Source organism: Lemur catta, chromosome 9, assembly GCF_020740605.2.
Source record: "Lemur catta isolate mLemCat1 chromosome 9, mLemCat1.pri, whole genome shotgun sequence".
Lineage (NCBI taxonomy): Eukaryota > Metazoa > Chordata > Mammalia > Primates > Lemuridae > Lemur > Lemur catta.
The window spans coordinates 77,496,520-77,522,521 of record NC_059136.1 but is presented as its reverse complement, the minus strand read 5'-3'; positions in this window follow the sequence as shown (position 1 = coordinate 77,522,521).

The window sequence follows — 26,002 nt, the reverse complement described above, 5'->3', positions numbered from 1 at the left end:
CAACAGGGCTGGTTTCTTCTCAGGCCTCGCTCCTTGGCTTGTAGATGGCTATCTCCTCCCTGTGTCTTCAGATGGTCTTCCCTCTGTGCATTCTATGTCGTAATCTCCTTTACTTATAAGGACACCAGTCATATTGGATTAGGGCCCACCCCAATGACCTCATTTTAACTTAACTACCTCTTTAAAAGATCCTATTTCCAAATACAGTCACGCTGTGAAGCACTGGGTATTAGGACACCAACATAAGAATTTTGACAGGGTGCAATTCAGCCCATAAATGTGGATAGATTGGATTATGAGGTAGTGGACATGGAATGGAGCATTCCCTAAGTTTCTATATTCAGAACTTTGATTCATGATGTAATTTAAAAATCATAAACTAATTCAAATGTCTTTCTCATTGTAAAAAATTAAGGCAGTGGCTCTATAATAATTGATGGATTTCCTTTGAAAGTATCTAATAGCTTATTTAAAAATCATTTTCATAGTCTGATTTTCAAATGAATGCTTTAAAGCTTTGAGAATATCCTATGCTTTCTGCATAGTCAGCAAACTAAATTACGGCTTAGGTGGTTCGAAGCACCTATTTGAAACTTACACAAAGCAGAAATATTTGGATATAGCCAAATGTATTAATAGAATCTAATAGATTTATTATTTAGTCTCTTGGAAATTAAAGGTTAACTTTTTAAAAACTAAATCCCTAATCATAAGCTTGCTGCTGTTACATATTTTGCTTAATTATTTTTTATCACATCTTTGAAAATGTGATTTTGGTAAATTCCTATTTGTCATAATTATTATCATCTGAGTACTAGTAGAATTATTTTTTAGCTGATAATAATATTTATAATAATTGATTGCATGCTAGTTCATGTACATACAGCATATAAGAAAACCATTGAAAGCACAATATTTATTTTCCTTGTTTAATGTGCCATGGTGTTTCAACAATTGTAATGCTGGAAGAAAAAAAAAAAGAGTAATGTTTGATGGGGCACAGGGAACTGTTCCCCAGAGGCTCAGGAAGAATAGCATGTGATAACTTCCAGGGAAGCATTTGAATAATAGTGAGATTTTCTTTGATGTCTGCACAGTTGTAATACAAATTAGGTAAAAATAAAAAGTAGTATAGAAGTATTCCAGAGTCATTGTATCTATTTTCCCTAGTATGTATTTTTCCTGAAAGACACTTCCTTCTAGTGGATATTTATTATGCACAATTATGAATATCCATTTATTGCATAAGTATGTTTGTCGTTACAAGTTTTCATATTAGCTGGTTATAGAACAAGGCAGGCAATTTTGTCCCTTCCTTTTTTTTTTTTTATTTTTCGATTTCCAGTGGTTTATATTTTCAATAGATGAATTAGAAAATCTCAGAAAATTGGTTACTGGAAATTGAAATGGGAATGGTAGAATCTATTCTGAAGCCTGCCTTTTGGTGTTTACCTCAAAGTGTGCTTCTGTGTGTTTGCTTGATTTACATTTAGCAATATCTAAGTGCAAATAGTAATCATACACCAAAGTAAACGGGACTATATGCAATTGCTTCCTCCGTTTCTTCAATTGCAGTTGCAATCCCATAGATTCCAATCTTGACAGGTAGCATAATTAGAAAATTCTCTTTGTCTTATTAAATGTGACTCTTCTCAATAGAATTCACTTCATTGCCAGCAAAGAACAGAAAATATACTTCAAATCTAAAATGGGAAATCAAGGGGGACTGTTTTATTTTTATCTGTCTTTGTGCAAGCGACATTATTATCAAAGGATATTGTAATGCTGAAAATGTACTTTGGGGATTTAAATCACGCATTGGCCTGGAAAGCAAAAAGTGCTGTAGGGCCCATGCAATATATTTTCTCATTAATCTGATTGAAAGATTATCCTTCCTATAGCTATGAAAAGTCTAATACTCGTATATCCATCTTCTCTGCTAGTAAAATTCAGCTTTGTGCAAAGTCATTGTCTCTTGTGTCAGGGGTCCAACACTTCTTTTTTCTCTCAGCATAAGCCCATCTGTATTAAAATAAATTCAGAGCAGGCCGCCATTTCATGCACACATTTTGATTATTTCATAAGCTGCTGTGGAAAATGGAAGTATCAGCAAGTCATGCAGTTTCCTGGTAATGTAATGCTGTCATTACCTCAGCGGTCATGTGAAAAAGTTTAGCTATACCGTCTTTGACAAATGTTCAGTGAGTCAAAACAGTGCATTTAAATGAAATGCAGATGTGAATGTGCCATTATTGCAATCACAACTCCAGCTTCTAAATTATCTTATGTGAATATATACACTTCCCGTGTAACCTGACATTTATAATGCATAACTAGCTCTGCATTTCCTCTTGCTCCACCCACCCTGCCCCTTTTTTTCTGCATCATCCCTCCAGACTTAGAATGAAGGAAGGTATTGTGATCAGAGGCTGCATGCAGTAATTGAAGACACTCCTGATGATTTCGTGCAATCAGAGTGGCACATTATTTGTGATGAAAATTAAGTAAAGAAACAGCAGATGTATGGGTTGCCTTGCTGTGGTCAATGCCTTTACAAAAGATTAGCAAATCTATGTGAATAAGCTCCATCAGAAGAAACCCCAACCACCTATATGCTTTGCCACATAAGAGACTCACTGAAAATTTTGTGTAACCTTAGTAGTAACTTGCAGCACTTTGTGATTTTAATGAAACTATGGAAAATATGTTAAACTGAATGATTCCTATTCAGAGTACTTTGAGTGCTGATACCAAGAACAGTATAGACGGCTCCAGCCATAACTGTCACACAGATAATATTCTTTTATGCCTCAAGGCACTAAGATGGTGCTGTAGATAACCAAAAGAAATAAGCTGCCACCATCACTAATCTGCAGCTTTGAAACACTATAGCTTTTGCATGGTTAAGAGAAGGTAAAATCACCTACCAGTGTAATAGAGAAGACATTTTAGAAGTGAAAAGGAGCTGGAAGAATTAATGCTTTCATATTTATTTGTAATCCATATGCACCATGGATCAAATCGTCCATATCCTATTTTATGTGTTTATGTATGACAATTGGAAATGCAAAATGAGCTGAGGCCTTTACATTCCCCCAGGACATTTTTGCTAATGTAGGGAAATGAAAATCTAAGGAGTATTTGGCTTTAGTGTTCCCTTCAGAGGTTAACTTTGGAGATCTTAAGCGTGTTCTTAAGGCTGGATTTGTAACGTATGTAGCAGATTAGAGTGTATTATGATATTCAGATGCAACACCCGAGCAGTATAAAAAAATTGCTGTCTGTATTTTTCTCACCCAGCAAATATTGCTTGAGGGCTTTTTACATGGATAAAAGTGAATTTTACATTTCCATTGCATAATGTGACTTATCAACTACTTTCTGTATGTGTGAGCCTGGGGTTTGGTGAGCACAAATCATAACCAAAGTTTGATGAACATCTTCTATAAAGCTCAGATACTAGATCCATTAAAAGGACACAATTAGTTTTATGTCTAGAACTACATTTTTGGGTGAAATACGTCACTTCCTATTGCAATGGAATGCATCTTTACTGGTAAGAAAAATAATAACCCTTGCTACTGTTCATAAGAAAATAAAATAAGACCCAAACAAATTTTGAAATACCAAAGTTATTTATCTTAATTTAAATAGTTGTTTTTCACATTCAGTTTGGAAATCTCTGTTTATAAATGCTTTCATTTGAGAACACAACCTAACATTCAAGACTCAGGGAAATACAGAGAAAAAATAATGATAAACCAAATATAATGAGAATTAAACTTTATAATGAAATCATTTTCAAAATATTTTTGTAAGGGTGTGATAGCTTTCCAGAAAAAAAGAGAAGTTTTACTTGAGAATGTAGAGCAAGATACATAATTTTTTTAATCGAACACAAGAACTATCAATACTAATCTGCTAATTTGTGCCCCAAAATACAATCACATTGTTGGGACAAAAACACAATGCATTCAGGAAGCTATTAAATGCACAGCAGTATTTGAAATCGAACCACAGTGACTTGTTGTTATGGCATGCTGACATTATTGGTTCTTGTATATAGTTACATAATGATCTCAGAAGCCAGCTTTAAAAACTGTTCTATAAAACCAGTTAACAGATGTCAAAATCTGACTACAGAGTCAACTTTCTAAAACCCTTACATTAAAAATATATCTGAGACCTTTTTCTCCAATTAAAAAAATAAAATGTTGTAATGTTTTCCCTCTCTAAAGGAGCTCTTTGGCATGGTAAAATCTTTTGTCTTTTATTTCTAATTTATTATAGACGCCATCATCTTATGATCTCTGACCTAAAAAACATGCATGACTAAAATTGTCAATGCTTGAGGAAAAACCTTAGTTTTTGTTATAATTTTTTCTATAAGCATTACTGATAAAACATACACTTTGTTTTCTGTGTAAAAATTCATATTTTGTTAGAGAAAGTCTGCATTATATAATCTGCACAATATAATCAGAATGCATTATATAATCTACATTATAAAATCTGTACAATACAATCAGAAATAATTTTGTCATAACATTTCTCTACTTTTTATGGTTATGTGTTTTAATATAATAAAACTTGTGACTTTATCTTGTAATATAAAAGAACACAACAGTGATGACATCCAGTAGTATTGTGGGTAATTATTTTGGATAATTATTTTCTTTCCCAAAATAAATAGTTTGGCCACAAATTACACTGTTTTGAAAGTAAAGATAAGTGAAATTATATTGAAAATAATTAAAGATTCATTTCTCTTTTCAGGGTTCTCTACAAAACAACTCAAAAATAGTGTACAAAAAGAAGATCATTTTCAATGTTTCTGTATATTTTTCACATGAAGAAGATGGCATCTAGAAAATGGAATTGCATAGCAAAACCGGCTTTTTGTTCTGTGAAAGCCCTTGCTTTTGTAATTGTAAATGAAGCTGTTTCATCTGGTTTATATGCTGCTGTTCCCACTGTTGCAGCTTAGGGCAATACAAATGATTAGTTGCCTGATTCCAGATTCATATAGGCTCAACTATGAGAACTGGACTCAGGCATTTAAATGACTGAACTGATGTGAGATCATGAACCATTCCACACCATTTATACAAATGGAATCGGCCTGGCATTTTATCAAATCTCCTATTACAGGGAATAGTCTTGTATTAGCTCCATGTGATTTTTTTAACTCTTCTCAAATATTGGGGTACCTTTATGTTAAATTTTATTTTTCGAAAGCTTTGACACCAGTACTTCCCCAAAAAAATATTTTCAGATCACAATCTGAAGTGGTCAAAACTCCATGTTTCATTCAGTCACACTTCAGTGAAGAGGTCTCTAAAAGAAATGTTTCCCTCAAAGGAAATTGTCATTTCCTATAAGTTAAGTTTCTGAGGAGTTATCCTGGAATACAAAAGTGTGGCTTTCTGCCAAGTTCAAAATATAGAATTTGCATATAAAATCAATCATTTGTATTTTAAGTTGAATAGCAAAATGACATGCCTGAATGGTTCAACATATGCAAATCAGTCAATGTGATACACATATCAACAGAACAAAGGACAAAAACCATATATGATCATTTCAATTGATGCTGAAAAAAGCCTTTGATAAAATTCAGCATCACTTCATGATAAAAATTCCCAAAAAACTGGGTGTAGAAGGAACTTACCTCAATATGCTAAAAGCCATATATGACAGACCCACAGCTAGTATCATACTGAATGGGGAAAAATTGAAAGCCTTTCCTCTAAGCTCTGGAACAAGAAAAGGATGCCCACTCTCACCACTATTATTCAACATAGTACTGAAAGTTCTATCGAGAGCAATCAGACAAGAGAAAGAAATAGAGGGCATCCAAATTGGAAAGGAAAAGTCAAATTATTCTTGTTTGAGATGATATGGTTTTATAACTACAGAAACTTATAAACTATTAGAACTGATAAACATATTTAGTAAAGTAGCAGGATACAAAATTAACATACAAAAATGAATAGCATCTCTATATGCCAAAAGTAAACAATCTCAAAAAGAAACTAAGAAAGTAATCTCATTTACAATAGCTACAAATAAAATAAAATACTTAAGAATAAACTTAATCAGAGAAATGAAAGATCTCTATAATGAAAACTATAAAACATTGATGAAAGAAATTGAAAAAAACACAAGAAAATGGAAAGATATTCCATGCTCATAGATTGGAAGAATTAATATTATTAAAATATCCGTACTACCCAAAGCAATCTGCAGATTCAATGTAATCCCCATCAAAATACCAATGCCATTCTTCACAGAAATAGAAAAAATAATCTTACAATTTATATGGAACCACAGAAAACCCAGAATAGCCAAAGCCATTCTGATCAAAAAGAACAAAGCTGGAGAAATCACATTATTAGACTTCAAATTATACTACAGAGCTATAGTAACCCAAAGAGCATGATACTGGCTTAAAAACAGACACAGACCAATGGAACAGAAGAGAGAACCTGGAAATAAATCCACACATCTGTAGCAAACTTATCTTTGACAATGTACCAGAAACATACAATGAAGAAAGTACAGTGTCTTCAATAAATGGTGCTGGAAAAACTGGATATATATAGGCAGAAAAATTAAACTAGACCCTTATCTCTTGCCATATAAAAAAATCAAATCAAAATGGATTAAAGAATTAAATCTAAGACCTGAAACTATGAAACTGCTAAAATAAAACTTTGGGGAAATGCTTCAAGACATTGGTCTGGGCAAGGACTTCTTGAGTAATACTCCCAAAGCACAGGCAACCAAAGCAAAAAACTTCTGTACAGAAAAGGAAGCAATCAACAACATGAAGATACAATCCACAGAATGGGGGAAAAAATATTTGCAAACTACCCATCTGGCAAGGGATTAAAAAAGGAACATAAAAGGAGCTACAACATCTCAATAGAAAAAAAATCAAATAATGTGATTTAAAAATGGGCAAAGGATCTGAATAGACATTTCTCAAAAGAAGACATACAAATGGCCAACATGTATATGAAAAAATTTTCAACATCATTAGTCATCAAAGAAATGCAAATCTGAGCTACAATGAGATATAATCTCACCCCAGTTAAAATGGCTTTTATCAAAAAGACAGGTAATAACTAATGCTGGCAAGGATATGGAGAAAGGGGAACCCTTGTACACTGTTGGTGGAAATGTAAATTAGTGCAACCATTATGAAGAATGGTATAGAAGCTCCTCAAAAATCTGAAAATATAACTACCATATGACCCAGGAATTCCCCTTCTGGGTATATATCCAAAGGAACATAAATCAGTATATCAAAAAAATATCCGCACTCCCATGTTTATTGCAGCACTATTCACAATAGCCAAGATGTGGAATCAACCTAAGCGTTCACCAATGAATTAATGGATAAAGAAATTGTGGTACACATACACAATGGAATATTATGTAGCCACAAAAAGGAATTGAATACTGCCATTTGCAGTAACATGGATGGAATTGGATAACATTATGGTAAATGAAATAAGCCAAGCACAGAAAGACAAATCTCATATGTTCTCATTCACACATGGGAGCCAAATATTAATAACAATTGATCTCATAGAGACAGAGAGTAGAATGACGGTTACCAGAGGCTGGGAAGGGTACCAAGGAGTAGGGGATACAATGGGAATGGTTCATGGGTGCAAAAATACAGTTAGATAGTTAGAATGAACAATATTTAATAGCACAACAAAGTGACTATAATCAATAATAAGTTAGGGGATACATTAAAATAACTAAAAGAGTGGAATTAGAATGTTCCTAACACAAAGAAATGTTAACATGTTAAATGTCAACACGTCATGCCTGAGGGGACAGATACCCCAATTACCCGATTTAATTAATTTACATTGTATGCCTGTATCAAAACATCACATGTGCCCTATAAAGATATACAACTATTATGTATTCATAATAATTAAAAATAAAATAAAATATTATGTGTTTGAGCTTTCATATTTATAATTTTATATTCTTAAAGAGTTTGAAATGTCAGTGAATACTCGGCAAAATCTCATTTCTACCTTTCACCAAAAGTCCTAAGATGTCACTTTGAAAACTTACAGGAACTGTATGATGTTTTACCAATAAAAAAAAAATTCCATAAAGTAAGCAACCTACTAAATTATCACAATTGCAGTTTAGACTTAAATACCATGGTTTATGAGCCTGAGCTTTTGCCTCTCTGTGTTTAGTGGAATAGTAACTGAGCAATAATAAATATGAAAAAAGACTATAAAGAAAGAACACTGAATTGTGTAAGCCACCCAGGTAGATCAGTCATTTTACTTGTAATAACAATAAATACTATTGAAAACATGAATAACAATGAACAATCAAACAACAATAATGACACACTGAAAGAACCACTTTTATGAATGTTTGTAACAAAAATTAAGAATGAGTTAATACTGAGATGGTAAGCAGTTCCATTTTTATATCAAAATCTCCCAGATAATTATAATAATCATTAAACTTTCACAGTGAAGATTAGGCCTAACAATATTATGCTGCATCAAAATTTCAAGTTTTTTGTGACAAAACTTTAGGACTTGAACAAAGTAGACCAATATCTTTTGCATCACCAAAGCCTGATAGTAAGTGAAATCCTTATAGTCTTCCCTCTTTACTTTCTCAAGAAAAAGGATGCAATTTGTTTTTCAATTCCACATTTTTAATTGTGCTTCTTATCTTTGATACTGTTTCCATGGCATAATTTCTTGCATTGGTATTAACTCATTCTTATCCCTTGAAAATAACTTGTCGCAGACATTTTGCAAGGTAGATGGTATGTAGTCATGGTTGTCAAGTAGTTTAAAGTCTAGTAGAAGAGAGGGACTTATAGACCAACACAGTTTGGAAAAATAAGTTAAAGTTTTCTAAGCAAATGATGGCATCAAGTGAATGCTATAGGGAACAAACAGCATGCACATCATGAAGAAGGGATAAGGAGTTGGTATTAGAAACATACAGAACAGGGAGATATAGATTAAGTGAAACTCAAGATAAGCAAAGATTAGGTCATAAAAAGATGTTACTCCATAGTATAGATCTTTTCTTTTTATTATTTAGGCAACTTAAGATGGAGGGTTGTCAAAGAAGGTGTCCAACATGGGATATGGATGATAGCTTTGAGAATATATGGTGTAGAGTCAGGTATGGAATATAGATGAGGGGGTTGGGTGTGTTGAGGAAAGGGCACCAATGGATTGTGAAGCTAGAATAAGGAAAAACAGAAAGCTACTCCTTGAAACTCTTCTAGGCACTCCAACAGAAGTTAGATACTTCTCCTTAGTGCCTCCACTGCACCAGCTACTTACTGCTACAGTAGAAATCATCACATTTTGGTATTGGTGAACTTGTCTGTGCCATAATTTACCATCCTCCCAAGCCTCAACCCATTCCCTAGACAGCAAACTCATTGAACACAAAGTTCATGTTCTTCCTTTCCATAATAGAAACAATAAACACTGTGGTTTCTATAGAAGTTTGAATAAATTTATAGAAATTTGAATAAATTTATAGAAATTTTATTGAAAATTTAAAAATCCACTGCATAACATTATGCCTGTGTGTTTCTGGCTATTGTTACAACCTGAAGTCAGCAGCATTTTAATTAATACTTTAGATACCTAGTAAATTTGTGAAAATTAACAGAGTAATATAATTTTTATGTTTAATTTTCAAGTGATATGTTTTATATAAAAGTATATAAACTTTATCTTTCACATTTCACATAAAGAATATCTAAAAGTTGAGTTATAAAAGAGGAAGGCAACTAAAGTTAATTGAGTACTCTTTCATTTTCTTTTTTCAGAGAAAATAAAACATAGGGTCTCACTATGTTGCCCGGGCTGGAACAGAGTAGCTATTCAAAGGTGCAATCACAGTGCACTACAGCCTTGAATTCCTGGCCTCAAATGACCCTCCTGCCTCAGCCTTCCAAGTGGCTGAGACTACAGGGATACACCACTGCAGCCAGCTAAAAGTTGATTGAATACTCTTTAATCCACAAAACACTGCCAAGCATGTATTAGAGTTTATGGGAGTTATTTTGGAGTTATTATTACAAGGTTATGACTAAAAGTCCAGGAATATTTGAATCACCTCCACTTCCAATGGAGTTCCTAGTGGAGTAGTATGAAATTTAAAAATAATTTTAAAAAATTGCAAACTAGGAATGAAAGAATGACTAGTGGAAAAATCACACACATTTCTGATAATGTAAGCAGAGCTTGAATAACAGCCAAGCTGACGCATGTAGCCTAGGCTCAAGTCTTAACTGGAGCTCCATACCTCTACCTAAATATAAACCCTGGAATTCATTGTGTGCCTACAATGAGAAGGAGCTGACCAGATCCCAAGTAAGTTCCAAGTCCACTTAAACATCCAGCCACACAGGGAACCAGCAGACAGAAAGATTCCTTTGGAGCCCTATCTTCACTAATTAATTCTACCACTGCATTTGGAGTAGAAGAGATCTAACCAGGGGTCTAAGGTAAGAATATGTAAAAGGAGGCATGAGAGTTTTTCTTTTACTACAACATCTCTAACCAGAGGTATCTTTGGCTCAGTCTGCTTGACCATCTGGCTAAACTAAGCCATAAAATTCTTTCCTTACAGAGTAGATATTATTACCATTATTTTATGAATGATTAAGATGATGTGTAAAGAAATTAAATGGCTTACTCAAAGGTACAAAGGTAGGGAATGTGGGATTTCTGCTAGGTTTCCCAGATTTTTAAAGTGTACTCAGGCTTATATCTTAGGGAAGATCCCCGATTGATGCTTGATGGTGCACAAGATCCATCCAGTTGAATCCTGCTGAAACACTTAACATCCTAGAATTGTCAGAAAACAGAATACCTGCTGTTTAAACTACTAAATTTTGGGTAATTTTATATGCAGTCATAGATATCTGAGGTATAGGCATTCTCTGAGTGTATTTTTAATATTGTATAATTTAATAAAACATGCATGTCCCTACTGTTTAGGAGGTTAGAAGTCAGGGAGCCCCACTTAGCTTATTGTTAAAATTCATTCTAGACCCACAGTTCATCTGAGATAACTTGAAGTGGCCTGGCAACCATCCCAGATAATCAAAGGCTGTGTAACCAAAGTTACAGTGAATCAAGATCATTTTCTTACAGTGAATCAAGATCATACACAGACTTTGCCAGAGAAGGAAGGCTTGGCAAACATTGAAGAATACTCTACTGACCCAACTTTCAGCAAACATATAAGCTAATAATACTGTATCATTTATTTTTAAAAATCAGTGTTTCCAAATTAGGATCCCATCAAAAATAGAAAAAATAATATTCCTGAATATTTTTGTTCTCAAAATGTAAACAAAGATATGATAGTTTGTCTTCTCCACATTCTGCCAATGGATCCCCTGTCTTTTACTTAGGTACATTTAAAATAATTTATTTGAACTCAAACATGTAGATTCCATATGAATTTGGCTATTTCCACAATGCTATTAGAAAAATGACAATTAGTAGCAAATACAAGTGTTGTGGTTTGTCTGGGTGATTATTAATTGTCATCAGCATGTCCTTGCTTATTATAAGATTTTTAGCCTAATTATTGAGAAAGACTATACAAAATAGTCCTTTTTTTCATATAAATGATTGAAATAAAGAAGATTACAGTGTCTTAATTAATCAAACATTTACACATTGGTCAATGGAAGCCATACCTGTGAATGTTAATATTACTAAAAGGGAGCAAGAACCATACTGATTAATAATTCATTAGCATTCTTTCACCTTCCTTTAAAACAAGCTATTACCTGCATTGTGGGAAAGCAGGTAATAGATTATAATTGATCACTTTTTCATGAACTAGAAATGGTCCTGTATTTTAAATTCTTGTTTTAATTATCTAGCCTGATATTTTGATAACCAATATTATAACAGAAAGAGGTTCAAAAGATATTGTGAGAGGGACATTTTGATATATTTAGTCTACATTTCTTGATTTTATAGTAAGATTGTAATGAGGAATTCTCAGTTACTCTTGAGCTCAGCATTTAGATAATTGAATAATAAACCACAATCAATGAGGACCTTCAAAGATTGTCACCCTATGTTCAGATTAAACTTTTAAAAAACTCTGTAACTTGCAACCATTTTTGGCTCAACCCCATTTGGTATTCAGAATGTAAATGCGATTTGTTATCAGGCAGGAAACCAGAAACTGATTTAACCTAGATATTAATCTTCATATTAAGGACATATTTACATTTCTTGCATAGCACAGTAGGTTAGCACAAAGAAGGATCTGCATTTAATTTTTTAAAAATGGCTAAGCCCAATTGATATACAGTACATATTTCACATTTTAACTATTTTGTTTATTTCATAGATTCTTTTATTTTCTCATGGTCGTGTTAAGGCTTGCTGGATAGAAAATATGCTGCAAATAGAAGCCAAACCACAGTAAAATGACTCTGCCTAACCCTAAGAGTTCCAGCCATTTCCTTTTATAGTTTATAATAAGATATGACAACTCAATTTAAAGAAAATACACAATAGTTGCTGACTACAGTGAAAAGTTTATATTAAAATAATATGTTGCTGTGGGGAGGTGGATAATTGAGCATACAGTAGGTAATTTCTGGCAGGGCTCCTGAAATAAGCAAAAGTTATATCTGCTAACAAAGGATAAATGCAGATAATGTTACTCTACTTAGTAATTAGAATTTTACAGACCCCTGTTTAAATGCTGATGCAAAAGAAAATTAAAAAGGCAGCTGCATTTAGTCTCTAAAGTTGAGCTGATCCAAAATCTCCGATTATGACCTGATCTTTGATTGGGCCCACTTCCTACTAATATGTGTCTCTGCCATTTTTCTATGAATTTTAATGAAGATTGAGTAAACTTGAGAACTCCAAACAAAATCTAACTGAAACTGCTAATTTCAAGAAGTAATTGCATGTATGCACTGTCTGGAGAATGGACACGCTCGAGGCTTTGACTCAGGGGGATGGGCGGGACATGGACAATGTATATAACCTGAGCTTTTATACCCCCATGATGAGCTGAAATAAAAAAAAAAAAAGAAGTAATTGCAGGGAGGTGGTGGAGGCGGGGCAATGGAGGATAGGGGAATGGGGGAGTAGGAGATTTAAAACCAGAAAGCCCTAGAAAATTTTTCCTGTCTTGAAACAAAATCTTTGCCAATTTTGTCTTCCTCAACCTCTTACCTAATTCCAGGAGATAAATCTTTAGCTCTTTGGCACTGTCATTGAAGTGACCAAGTATCAACTTTCTCAAGCATACAGTTCTTAGAAAATTCCAATTGACTAGTCTTTTCTTTCCTTCAAGAGAATTTATAAAATCAATGCAGGCATAATCTTCCTGAGCTACTCTGTTCACCAAAACATAAGTAACATGAATGATCCAAGTTAGCCTTAGGAATAAGAAAGCAGGTATTCTTCCTCTAGCAATACTACAAAGTGATAGTATTTGTCCACTGAATATTGACTTACAAACAAAAATCTAAAAGCCAAACTTAGTTCCCAAACTCCCCACTTCTTTCCATTCTGTTTCTGGAAGTGATTGGGAGCCCTAACAATGGTCAGTCTTCATCCATTACCGTTTGGGGGTTTGGGAATAATTACAGGCATCTAGACATGATTAACATGAGTTACCATACTCCCTTACAAATGAAAAGAATTGTGTATGGGGACTTTGGGTTTATCGTTACTTACTGTGTTCTGAATAATTTTTCCTACAATGCATCTTTGCTACTCTGCCCAGTGAGGAGGTTTTTGCAAGCATAAGTAGGATGGATTAAGGCAGGAAAGAATAGAGTTAAGAAAGAAAGCAATTAGTAAGGTATTTCAAAAGTTACCGAGGTGAAAGTCTCTATTATCATTTATCAGTATTTCTCTAGTTGGGACCTAGAGACAAGCCTCTAATCAAGCATTATTGTCAATGACAGACACTTGAATCTCTATAATCATCATCTTCTCCATAGGCTTGGCAACTGCTCATTCCATGCCCACTAAATAAATCCCTTTTATCCACTTGATCAAGTGTCCTGTCAACTCTTGCTCTGTTTCCTTAGGTCATCTAGGATGAGTATTGACTGCTTTCTTCCACTGTTGGTCTATACTTACTTATGGTTACTACCTTCAGAATTTTTCTATAAGGTTAATTACTTTGGCTCTTCTTCTTTTTTTTTTTCACTTGAGCAGAGGACCTCCATGACCTCTACGCTGAGTTAAATCTCATCTGTCCATTATATAGTTCCAAAGGACTTTATATTTCACTCACTTGTTCTTTTGTGTATTCATTCAACAAACACTGTGGAGTAATTATTCTGTGCAAAGTACAACAGTTAACAAAAGAGGCAAAAATTCCAGGCCTCGTGGAGCTTATGTCCTATAATTATGTGATATTTATTGCCCTTACGTCTCCACTAAAATAAAAGCTCTTTGAAAGTAAGAATCATAACTGTCTTTTTCACCACTGTATCCCCATCATTTTGTGGAATATTTGGAATATTGAGGAGGCACAATGAATATTTTTTGAATTATTACCTAAACAAATGAAAGTTGCAATTTTACAAGAAACGTAGGTGTTTTATCTGTTCATGAGAAAAATCAAGCTGTGTAAAACTAACAGTAAAAAGTATGTATAAAAAATAACATAATGAAACTATTAGACTGAAACAGAGTAGTATATGGGCACTAGCAATATGACTACATTACTATTTAAAAATGATCTATTTTCTAGAAAAATCTTTGCATTTGTTTCATACTCTGTCTTTTCAACAGGCATCAAGGCATTGTTTAAGAATTTTCTAGCACCAAGTTTAAGTATATGTAATGCAACAAAACATATTATGCTCGATCAGTATAGTGACATAAAGGTCCCATAATTCTAGTAGCAAATTATGTGACATAAGGAGAGATTATTTTTGCCTTAAGATATATACACACACACACATATATATAATGTATATAAATACATATGTATTTTTCACAATCTTTCTCAAATGCTTTGTAAGAAAGAATACTGAGTTGAAGCATTCTTATTGTTAATAGGGTGCTTTAAACATGCATTTAAATACGTGTGATTTTGTTAATGAGAGCATAGAATTCCTAATGATCAAACAACTAAAGCTGTATACCTGCGTGAGTACAGGATTTGCTTTCAATCGTCTTACACCTTGTTTCCAGGTTTATTTGTAGTCAACATTAGGTTGCATTGAAAGTGGGTAGATAGAAAGACAGACTCTGCCAATTCACCACTCCAATTGCCCATGAAAATTGTTAATTATATCACAGAAAAGTGTCATGAAACTATTCACATACATACGATTCTTTTATTTTTGGAGTATCAAAAATAAACCTTCACATTAGTTTTAAAAATAAAAAAAAAATTGGCTCACTTACCAAAAAATATTGTAATAAGACTGGTATCTGCTAATAGTTAATCAAGGGTGCAAATGATATTACCAGAACCCAGGAGCACTACCTTCCATTGATGCACAGAGCAACAGAGAGATGCATATGATGGCAGAGAACACATAGTGATAGTCTTGCCCAGCGAAATGAAAAAAGGAGGCAGCCAACTTTTTGAGACTATATTGACAATGGGAAAAAAAGTCTACCCAGCAAGAAAACAGATGAATTCTGAATTTAAAATGAACTTTTGGGGAGTTATATAAACAAATATTATAGATTTTTGACAAGTGGACTTTGATATAAGAAAATAAGCTCCCCAGGAAACATTGTGTAGCTATATGCATATTGTATTTCTAACAGCAACATTTGTTAAGGAAAAGGTCAAATGAGTCTATCTGAGCAATATACAATAGTGATTAAAAATAGACTTTAAAAAAGCAAGTACTAGGAGTTGTGTATGGAATCTGTTATGTGTGACTGGGCAAAGTATTAAATGCATCTACACACACACACACACACACACACACACACACACACACACTTCAAATCCCTGAATGTAGGTTTAATCATCAATAAATTTTACCATCTTCATAAAGTATTTACCTCCAGTTATTATTAATGTGTACAATATGGAGATCAAGATTTGACTGTGGAATTGAGGTACGATAAGACCCCTTATAAAAATACGTCTGTAACTGCTTCTGTCTTTCGAAGTGTACTAAATATTACACAATCAGATAACTACTTTGACTTGCATATGTTGGGCTGGCAGTGAACTAGGATAGATTCTGTGTCTGTATAAAGCCGATACAACTTCTCAGCCAGTTAGCAGTTGGCTTCATTATACAAAAAGCAAAACAAAACAAAAACCCTGAAACTGAGAAAAAATGATTTCTGGACACTGAAGGCCATGCAAGGAACTATAGAATGGTAACAACGCAACAGCTAGAGTAATATAAAATATGTTGAAAGCAGAGTAGCAGAGGCCAGGACACCAGGGAATTAAAATGATTTTATAAGTGGTAGAATTATACTTTGAAGTCCAATTAATTAGCTCTCCCTCTACTTCCTTTTATGTGACACTCCCTTTATATAATCAGAATGACTTGTTGCTTCAGGAATGGTTAAGAAGAGTCAGTATGTAGCTCATTAGTTTAAAATAAACATTTAACTTCATAAAAGTCAGAGTAGCATTGACTACATTAAAATGAAGCAATTTTGAGAAATTAATAACAAATATCTTGTCCTAAACATTGCAAAAACAAACAAAAATAAGATGGCCTACATCGATTCTCCTCTATTCTGCATTAGGAAAATGTTAACTTACGTGGAAAAGAAAACAGGATTTTGGAGGATAGGAGAACATCCAAAAACGATTTGCAGATTTTGCAGGATGCAAAAAAGGTTTGATACCTTTCCCTCCTCCTGAGAACAAGAACCTAGAATGAGAAGGAGTGAAGCTCAGAAAATCAAAATGTAGAGGGAACTTTTGCTTTGATTTCAATAGTTCTGAGATGAGACCAAGCCTTGGGCAGAAGCTTCATGTTATGTATATTGCTGGGCCAGCAGATTTGAAATGGTTCTATAAATTTTCTAGAAAAGTGGGTCAGATTCTATCTGCATTCCCCAAGAAGGCTGTGGAAGTTCTTTCAAAGTGAGAGAAAGGGCTCTTCTGAAGAAGGTGCTACATATAGATTGTCTGGTGAGAAATCAGATCAGAACCCAATTTATTTGCACCAGTCACAAAGGAAAATGACTGTCTGAGCTCCGGGCTGGGCAATGTGTCTCAGCAAAGGCCAACAGAGTCTGGTGCTGATGTGTGAAGATCAGTGGATATGAAGACAGAGCAGCCAATTACAGCATGGTTGGATAACAATGAATGACTTCATAGGGCTTTCTCAATGGCATATATACTCCTTCAGGTACAGTCTTAAATAGTAGGAGGAAGGATAGAAACCGTGAATTGAGCTTGCAATGGAAATGACTTAGAAAAAGTTGGAAGTGACTGAATTTGCCTAGAGATAATTACATTCTCTTTGATGATGTCAGGTGGATCAGATTTAAGGAAGACTGTAAGTAGTTATAGAAGAAAAAACTTACATTTACTTAAATCATACATTAAACAGGTGCAATCCCCTCTCCTGGAAATGGCTGCAAATTGAGTGTGAGACTGGCAGTGAGGAAATTTTCTAGGAAAAATAAGTTTTCTCATTTGAAAATTCAGAGCAAGGAACTAGACAATAGCTAAAGTTCTTCTCAGTGCAAATCAGGCAAAAGCACCATTTAGAAATGGAGAAAAGGAGTAGAGATTCACAGGTAAGGGACAGCATGACCCAAGGAATTATCCCTTGTAAAGTGAGGGAGTAGAACATGTCTTGTGAAGACAGGAGAGGAAAAATGTCTAGTCAAGTTACAGGGAAGACAGATCCTGACAGTGAGACCCATTAGATCCAAAGTAGTGATCGTGTAAGTCTTGTAATAACTGCTGGCCACAATGTGGTTGGCAGAGCAGGGCCGTCAGCACATCAGCATCACCAAGAAGCTTATTAGAATGGGCTGAATCTCGGGGCCCACCCCGGACGAACTGAATCAGAATCTGAATTTTAACAAGCACCCTAGATGATTCCACACATTAAAGTTTGAGAAGCAAGTTCTAATTGTTCCATAGAAGAATGGATGAGAATATAAATGGACGTTCTCTGTGAGCAGGAAATCTTGCCTATTTTATTTGTGGGTTTAACCAGAGCATCTATAATAGTGCCTGATACATGGTGAGTACATAATAAATATTTGTTGAAAAAGCGATCCATCTTAATTCCACCTTCATTCTGAAAAAAGCAAATAAAAGTACTTATATAGACAGTTGGTAGCATGGCTTTTGAATGTGAAAGGCAGCTTCAATCATTCCTCCTAACCAATAATTAAAAAAGTTAATGTCAGATCTTTGAGAGTTTCCTTATTTATATCAAATTCATTGATAATTTGGCTCTCTCACAATTCCTCCATATAATGGTTAAAAGTGATTCAAAACTCCACAGTTTTTAAATTTTATTGTTGGTAGGTAAGAAAATATTTCTTACAGAATTAACACATTCCCTATTCTACTCTGTATTTCTCTTGATCCATAACTAAATGGGTCACTTATTCATATACTTATTTAGGACAAATTTCTTCTATAGTCTATGAATTGGATTCAGTTTTTTGAAGGAAAATGTGAAATGTATGAGGATATTTCAAAAAGTTAATGGAAAATGCATATTATGAAAAGATTTTGCATGGATTTAAAATTGAACAAAGAACAAAAATCAGATTTATGGTGAAGCTTGGGTGGAAGGATGGAGAAATCACTGATGCTTTATGAAAAATTTATGATGATAGCATATAAAGAAATCACCAGTTTATAAAGGGATAACTCATTTTAAGAAGGAAAGAAACAATGTTGAAGATGAAGCCCTTGGCAACATACCATCCACATCAATTTGTGAGGAAAAGATTTATCTTGTTTGTTCCCTAACAGAAGAGGACTGATGATTAACAGCACAAACAATAGCCAATACCACAGATATCTCAATTGGGTTAGCTTACAGAATTCTGACTGAAAATTTAAAGTTGAGCAAACTTTGCCTTTGATGGGTGCCAAACTGTTGTGTCCAGAATATCTGCAGACGAGAGCAGAGCTTTCAACAGAAAATTTAGTAAGTGGGGTCAAGAGCCTGAAGCATGTCTTTGGAGAATTGTAACAGAAGAAACATGGCTTACTAGTATGATGCTGAAGACAGGGAGCAACTGAAGCAATGGGTACTAAGAGGTGAAAGCGGACGAGTCAAGAGCAAAAATAATGGCAACAATTTTTTTGGCATGTTCAAGGCATTTTTCTTGTTGACTTTCTGGAGGGCCGAAGAACAATAATATCTGCTTACTGTGAGAGTGTTTTGAGAAAGTTACTCAAAGTTTTAGCAGTAAAACACCTGGGAAAGCTTCACTGGATGGTCCTTCTCCAGTAGGATAATACTGCTGCTCAATCCTCTCATCAAACAAAAGCAAGTTTGAGAGAGTTTCCATGGGAAATCATTAGGCATTCACCTTGCAGCCCTGATTTGGTTCGTTCTGATTTTTTTTTTCCTAAGCTTAAAAAAATCTTTAAAATGCATCCATTTTTATTTAGTTAATAATATATAAAAAAAGACAGCACTGATGTGGTTAAATTCTCAAAACTCTCCATTCTTTATGGCTGGTATCATCATTTAACAAAAGTATCTTGACCTTGATGGAGCTTACTTTGAGAAATAAAGTTTATATTTTCTATTTTTATCTTTTAATTCCATTTTTTTCCTTGAACTTTTTAAAATCCCCTCCTATAATCACTGTCTTTAAGTGTTAAGACCCTGTGGTATAATAAGCTTTTAAAGTACTAACTACCCATATTAAACAGAAGAGAATGAATTATGTAAAATAGAATTTATATGCAAAATAATGAGAGTGTTTCAAGCACACACAAGACAAGAAAAAGCCAAAACCCAAGCCTGACTGATTTAGCAACTAAAGATATAATGAATTACTTTTAGACAGTTTATTACTTACAAAGGCAATGAAAGGAAAAATAGCCAAAGGGGCCAGTTCTCCCATGGTCCTTTTCTCACACACCCAAAAGGGCAACATCAAAACAAAAGGGGCCAGACTGGCTGCAGTGTGAGTTGTGGGATACTCTGAGGCTGAGGAACCAATTTTAGACTGCAGCTAAGCAGTTCTATAATTTGCAGCTCTCTTAGGAGGGGGATAGAGTAGAAAGCCCCACACCTCATCGGAACTCTGGAGGCGCTGTGACACTGTCTCCTGAGAGTGTCCCAGGAGAGACAGGGAGTGGAGCAGAGCTGGCTCAGAGCGGCTCCTCACAGGCCTCCCATGCTCCAGTGTTCCAGGAGGATCAGGAGGCAGGCTGGCCACACTCAGATTCGCTTTGCTTCCGGTTTGAGTCTTTGTGTGGCCTTTGTGGATCTGTGCAGTGCTTCAGGGTCACCATGGTGAAGCCACTGCTTTACAGAATTGAATTCAGAAATAGTAGTAATTAATTCTTCTTGGGCAATATTGGAAAGGATTCACTGGGGAGAGTTAGGAGGCAAAGGGGTTTTGTTTGTGGCATCAGTGTTTCTACCCTCAAAAGCGGCATTATAAGTAGACCTGAGACTAGACATGAGATGTAATCAGAGGTGTCATTCCCGTTTATCTGTTTATTCAGAGAACGCATGTGAGAATAATTTTTGGATGAATAAAGTGAAAATTAATAAGGAAATGAAGATATGGATATTGAAAATGAGGAGAAAAGAACAAAAGAAAAAATGGCAAATAGTAATATGTGGAACTTGTTATTCTAAGAGGTGGTAAGATAGAAACTGCATAAGGAGAATCCCGTAATGTTTAGATGCCATATCAGGCACAGGTTCATGCATCTTATTAATGACATTGCCTTCCAGCCCCTTAGTTGCTTGTTAATCCTCAGCCATCATCATGGATTCTTCTCCAAGAGGGGCCACCCACACCCCTGCTGTGCAGCCTAATGACTCTGCCTGGGTGTACATAGTTCCAGTGCTTGGGGCTGTCCAGGAGGGCTGAGCTTTTTCCTTTGGCTCCAGGGCCAAACCAGTCAAAAACTTTAAGCGGTACACTCCCCCTGTCACTCCCAGGTTGGATAAAATATGTGGAGCATGAAATCTAGTTTCCAGAACAACTGCCAAAGGGACCGGGAAATACAACTCAGAGGTGCAGTTACTTCCCTGATGGACAAAGTTTGCCAAATGGAAAACAGGAGATGGGAGGATAAATGTCCTCTCTTCCATTCTTCCACACAGTTCTCCGAGGAATGTTTTATCCATAGAGCTCATCCAAAGAGTCATGAGCGGCCAAGCAGGTGTGCATGCCAAGTGTCGTGCTTATCTTTGTGGTTTGGTGTAAAGCATGGGCAGTGTAGACATGCATTATCTTCACATCCTTCCCTGTCTCACTCTCCTTTTCCTTTAATCTCACTGACCTGGAATCATACCTTACAAATAAAGCATCAGCACTAATCCTTGCTCCAGTTTCTGTTCTCTAGAGAACTAGGGCTAACACAGCAAATACTAACATGTGGAACTTGTTGTTCTAAGAGGCGGTAAGATAGAAACTGCATAAGGAGAATCCAGTAATATTTAGATACCATATCAGGCACAGGTTCATACATCTTATTAATGTCATTGCCTTCCAGCACATTAGTTGCTTGTTAATACTCAGCCATCATCATGCTTTTTTTTTTTTTTTCTAAGAGCGGCCACCCACAGCCCTGCTGTGGAAAATCTATGCACCAAAAGCAAAAGCAGAATGGGTTTGGAACTCTTCCTAACCTTTGAGAATACTATGACATTGCCCTGGAAGAAGATAATACTATCAAAATCTCTGCTAGTGCCTGCATTTAGTAGGGACTCGGTCAATGGTGATTGTATGGATCACACAATCAGTGTTGAATAGAATAGAGGCCATAATAAGTCACTGGTCCCATATAAGAAGACAATTATTCAGCAAAATGGTCAGTTAACAGACATTGCGTTGCAGGAACGAAAAGGGAGGTTAAAAGTAAGAATTATTATTTAAACAAACAAACAAAATCCCCAGCTGTGGTATTTGGTAATAAGCAGGACAGTTTTAATTCTTCTATAATTTCTTTGGACTATCACTTGTACTTTTTGTCTTTTTTTTTCTTTCTTCCCCCAGCTAAAAAGATTGTCTAAACACTGAACGCTAACCCTTACCATAGCTGTCTCTCTCTTCTTCTCCCTCTTCCTATCCTTTCTACATTCTCACAGCGATCTTAGCCACTCATATGACATTGAGTATAATTTGTATCCAAATATTTCTCATTGTATTATGTCTGTCTATGACCTTTCCTCATTTCTATATATTTTCTTTAACCCTTTAAATATTTCACCTAGAATGATCCACTGACTCTTCCCATTTTACACATCAAAACTTAAACTCATCAGTACCCCTAGCCAATTCTTTTCCTTACCTCCTTTATGGTAATGATGTTTTCTCCTGTGTCAATTGAGAAAAGGTAGTTACCAGACATTGCCTAAACTTATCAGTTGTATCACTTTTGTAAATTACACCTGGGGGCATCTTTTCTCAGCTCCTGGACACCAACACTGACCTTTTGATAATTGATTATAAGTCTATTAATCAGATGTCCTAACCAAGCCCTTTGATTCCTTTTACATAGTAAATTTCACTCAGTAGATTCTCTAAAATGCTATCCATTTCGTGTGGATTCACAGCTTAGAGACCGAGGGTTTTATTTAATCAAATAACTATTATAAATGTATCAACCAGTTGAACGGAAAAGATGCAAAAAAGATAGAAATATCTCCAAAACACCTAAAGTGTTGCAATATGAAAATAGGAATAAAACTCAAGAGAAGGGGATGGGTGCCAGTATGCTTATATGAGAGCAAAAACCTGGAAGAAAAGACAGGAATGGATTTGTTTCAAAAGCTGAAAGCCTGGATTCTTCTTCACCACTTTGATTTACCTCCCTAAGAATATTATAATAAATATCTTTCCCATAAAAGACTCCAATTAGTCACTAATCCTTCATTTGGCTTTGTTCCCATAAGTTCTGTTAACATTTCCTGACTCTGAAAAAAAACCCAGTGAAGAACAATTTAGCTCAAAATATCCTTAGTTCATTGTTATTGTTGCTTTTACATATACAAGCAATAGGCTTTAAAAAAATCTTAATCACTGTAAAATATCAAGAACAAAGACCACAGCAGTTATTCAGAGTTCAGGCTCTGGGTTTTATCTGAATTCCAAATGGATTGAACAACATCAGTGTTAAGAAGTTAACACTACTTAACTTCTTTGTCATGCAGTTTGCTCATAAGGATAATAATAGCATACACCTAATTGTTTTTTAATGATTAAGTGAGATAATAGATTTCAAGTGTTTAGATGAGTGACTGGAACAGTTGCTCAGTAAATATGAACTATTAAGTATTAATTTCTTATTCTATGTCAGGAAATATTTTATGTCATTTAGAGGACAATGACATGCATTTTGGTGTTATCTGTGTTGTGTTGCTGAAGGAAGCTAATAAATTTTGAGTAAGTGAACTGAAATTTTCAAATACCAATGATTAAAAGATGATTCTTAAGTTTTCCACTTGATTTACTACTCTTAATACAGAGAAATTAGGTGGAAGAGAGGATTACAGTTGTATTGATTGTGATGCCAGCAGTTCATTCAATTTGGGAAAATCTTTATACATTGTGGAATATCTACATAAAGGAGCATATGGCTGAGTAATTGTATTCCATACTTAATATTTATTGAACACTGACTTTCAAACCAGGCATAAGTTAGACACTAGTGAGGCAGAGATGAGCCAGATAAAATCCCTGCCTTCATGAAACTTACAGTCTTTGTGTTACATAAGGCAGGTGAAAGAAAGCTGAGCCTGAGAAAATAGATTTTGTGCCATAGAATAAATGAGGAAAAGGTACAATGTAAAGCGTGTGTCCTAGCGATGCCTCGTTATCCATTGTATATGAAAAAATTTTTAATAGCATTCACTAATTCATAATAATTGTGACACATTAGAACGTCCACAGATTAAAAAACATCAGCTTTTATTTTTACACTAATAGAAACCACCAAACAAAGGCTCAGGCCTTCCCCAAGTCTCCTCTAGGTCCATAATTTCCCAAGCAGAGAAACTGAATGCCTGAATTACTAAACAAGTCAGGCAGAGTTTAAACACCTCTCCCAATATCTTCTTTCCTCTAAGGACTTCAGTTGGTCACTATGTCAGCCAGGAACTGCCACTGCTTCAAACAGTTTTCCTCTTTTATTGAGAGGTCACCCACAGAGACCCAGGCAGGCAAAGGCAGAGTTCACCTTTGCTTTCTTCCTTGGCTCTGTCGTATACCTGTGCAAGTGGAATCCCCAGTTAGAGTGATCCCTGAGGCCAAGGAGTTCTATTAAACTGCAGCAAGAACTGGGCAGCTATTTGCTCCAGGGAAAATCCTACTGCTGTGTCTAATAAGTATTTCAAAAGAAATAAATGAGCATGTCATTCATCCTATGATTACAGGATGAGTTGCAAGGTGGTTACTGGCCAGCAGGTCCTTTTCCTAACCCCTAGTTATGGAGGTTTTTTTCCCCAAATAGTATAAATTGTCCCATGACAAGATTAAAACCTTTTCCAACCACTACCATGGCAAATCTGGTGGAGGATCACAGCATACAGTTATACAAAGTGAATGTTTACTACTTTAAGTGAGAAAGAAAGGCAATATTTGTGTCACTCAAGTAAAAAAGGAGATTAGTTATAATTTATTATATTATAAATATATTAATATAAACTATAATTATAATTAAAATATTCAAGGCAACACATGTAATGACCATTCTTCTTAAAATATTAAGTGCATACATGAGGTCATATCTTGTATCAGGTTCTCTCTAAAGTGGGCTATACAGTCATAGTTGACCACTACCACCACTAAACCTTCACATCATTGCTATCATTTCAAAATAAAACAGAATATAAGAATTTATGAGCATAGCATGGATGCTTTCTCCTCACTTATATTTTGGACTTTCTATACCCTTTCTCTTGACAGTCTAAGTTATCTATGAAATCATCTGTGAAAACTTCATTGGAAATAACCTCATTCTTCTCTCAATTTCCTTAGCATGTTTTCTATATGTCTCTTGTGGTATAGATCAGATTTACCTTGGACTCCAGATATTTATGAATTTATCTAACTTTCTTTAATGGATGAAGATCACTTGAAGGTTTGATCAATGTTTAATTTACCCTAATGTAAATGCTTTCTTAATATTAGCTACTCAGTAAATATACTTTGAACAAATAAAGAAAAGAGGAAGTTTATGGACAGACAAGTAGTATATCACTTGCAGTCTATTTGTCAATTGTGTTTTAAAATAAAAATTTTTATTATAATTTTTAAAAATTAAAAAAAATATGTAATTTACATATATGATTTTCTTCTATTTATGTTCCATCAACATTTCCTTGGTGTAGCCAGAGTGTCTTAGCATTATGCCTGAGATAACATACAGAAACCTGCAACAAATAACATAGTGCTTTCCTGGTGTTTTTATAGACCTACCTCTTATTGAACCATTGGACCTCTTCTTGATGTTCCTGTAATTGGCTCTTCATTCTCATTGTGTTATACTCCAGTTCTCAAAACTTACAATAGATTTATCATAGTATCTCTTTATACTGATGATTCATTTATACCTACTTATTTACCTTTCAACTTTCAGCTCCTTTAGTTGTGACATATCAACACATGTTCCTTCATCCAACTCTGGCCCTGGAGGTTGAAGCTTGACAAGACATCCACGCCAACATCTTTTCTACCAATAGAAAGTAATTGAATATCCATATAAAGACTTTTTGTTTTATGCTGTATAGATATTATGTAAAATATCTCTAAGTATCTTTCTACTTTATGTGCTGTCTACTTTCAAAAAAGAA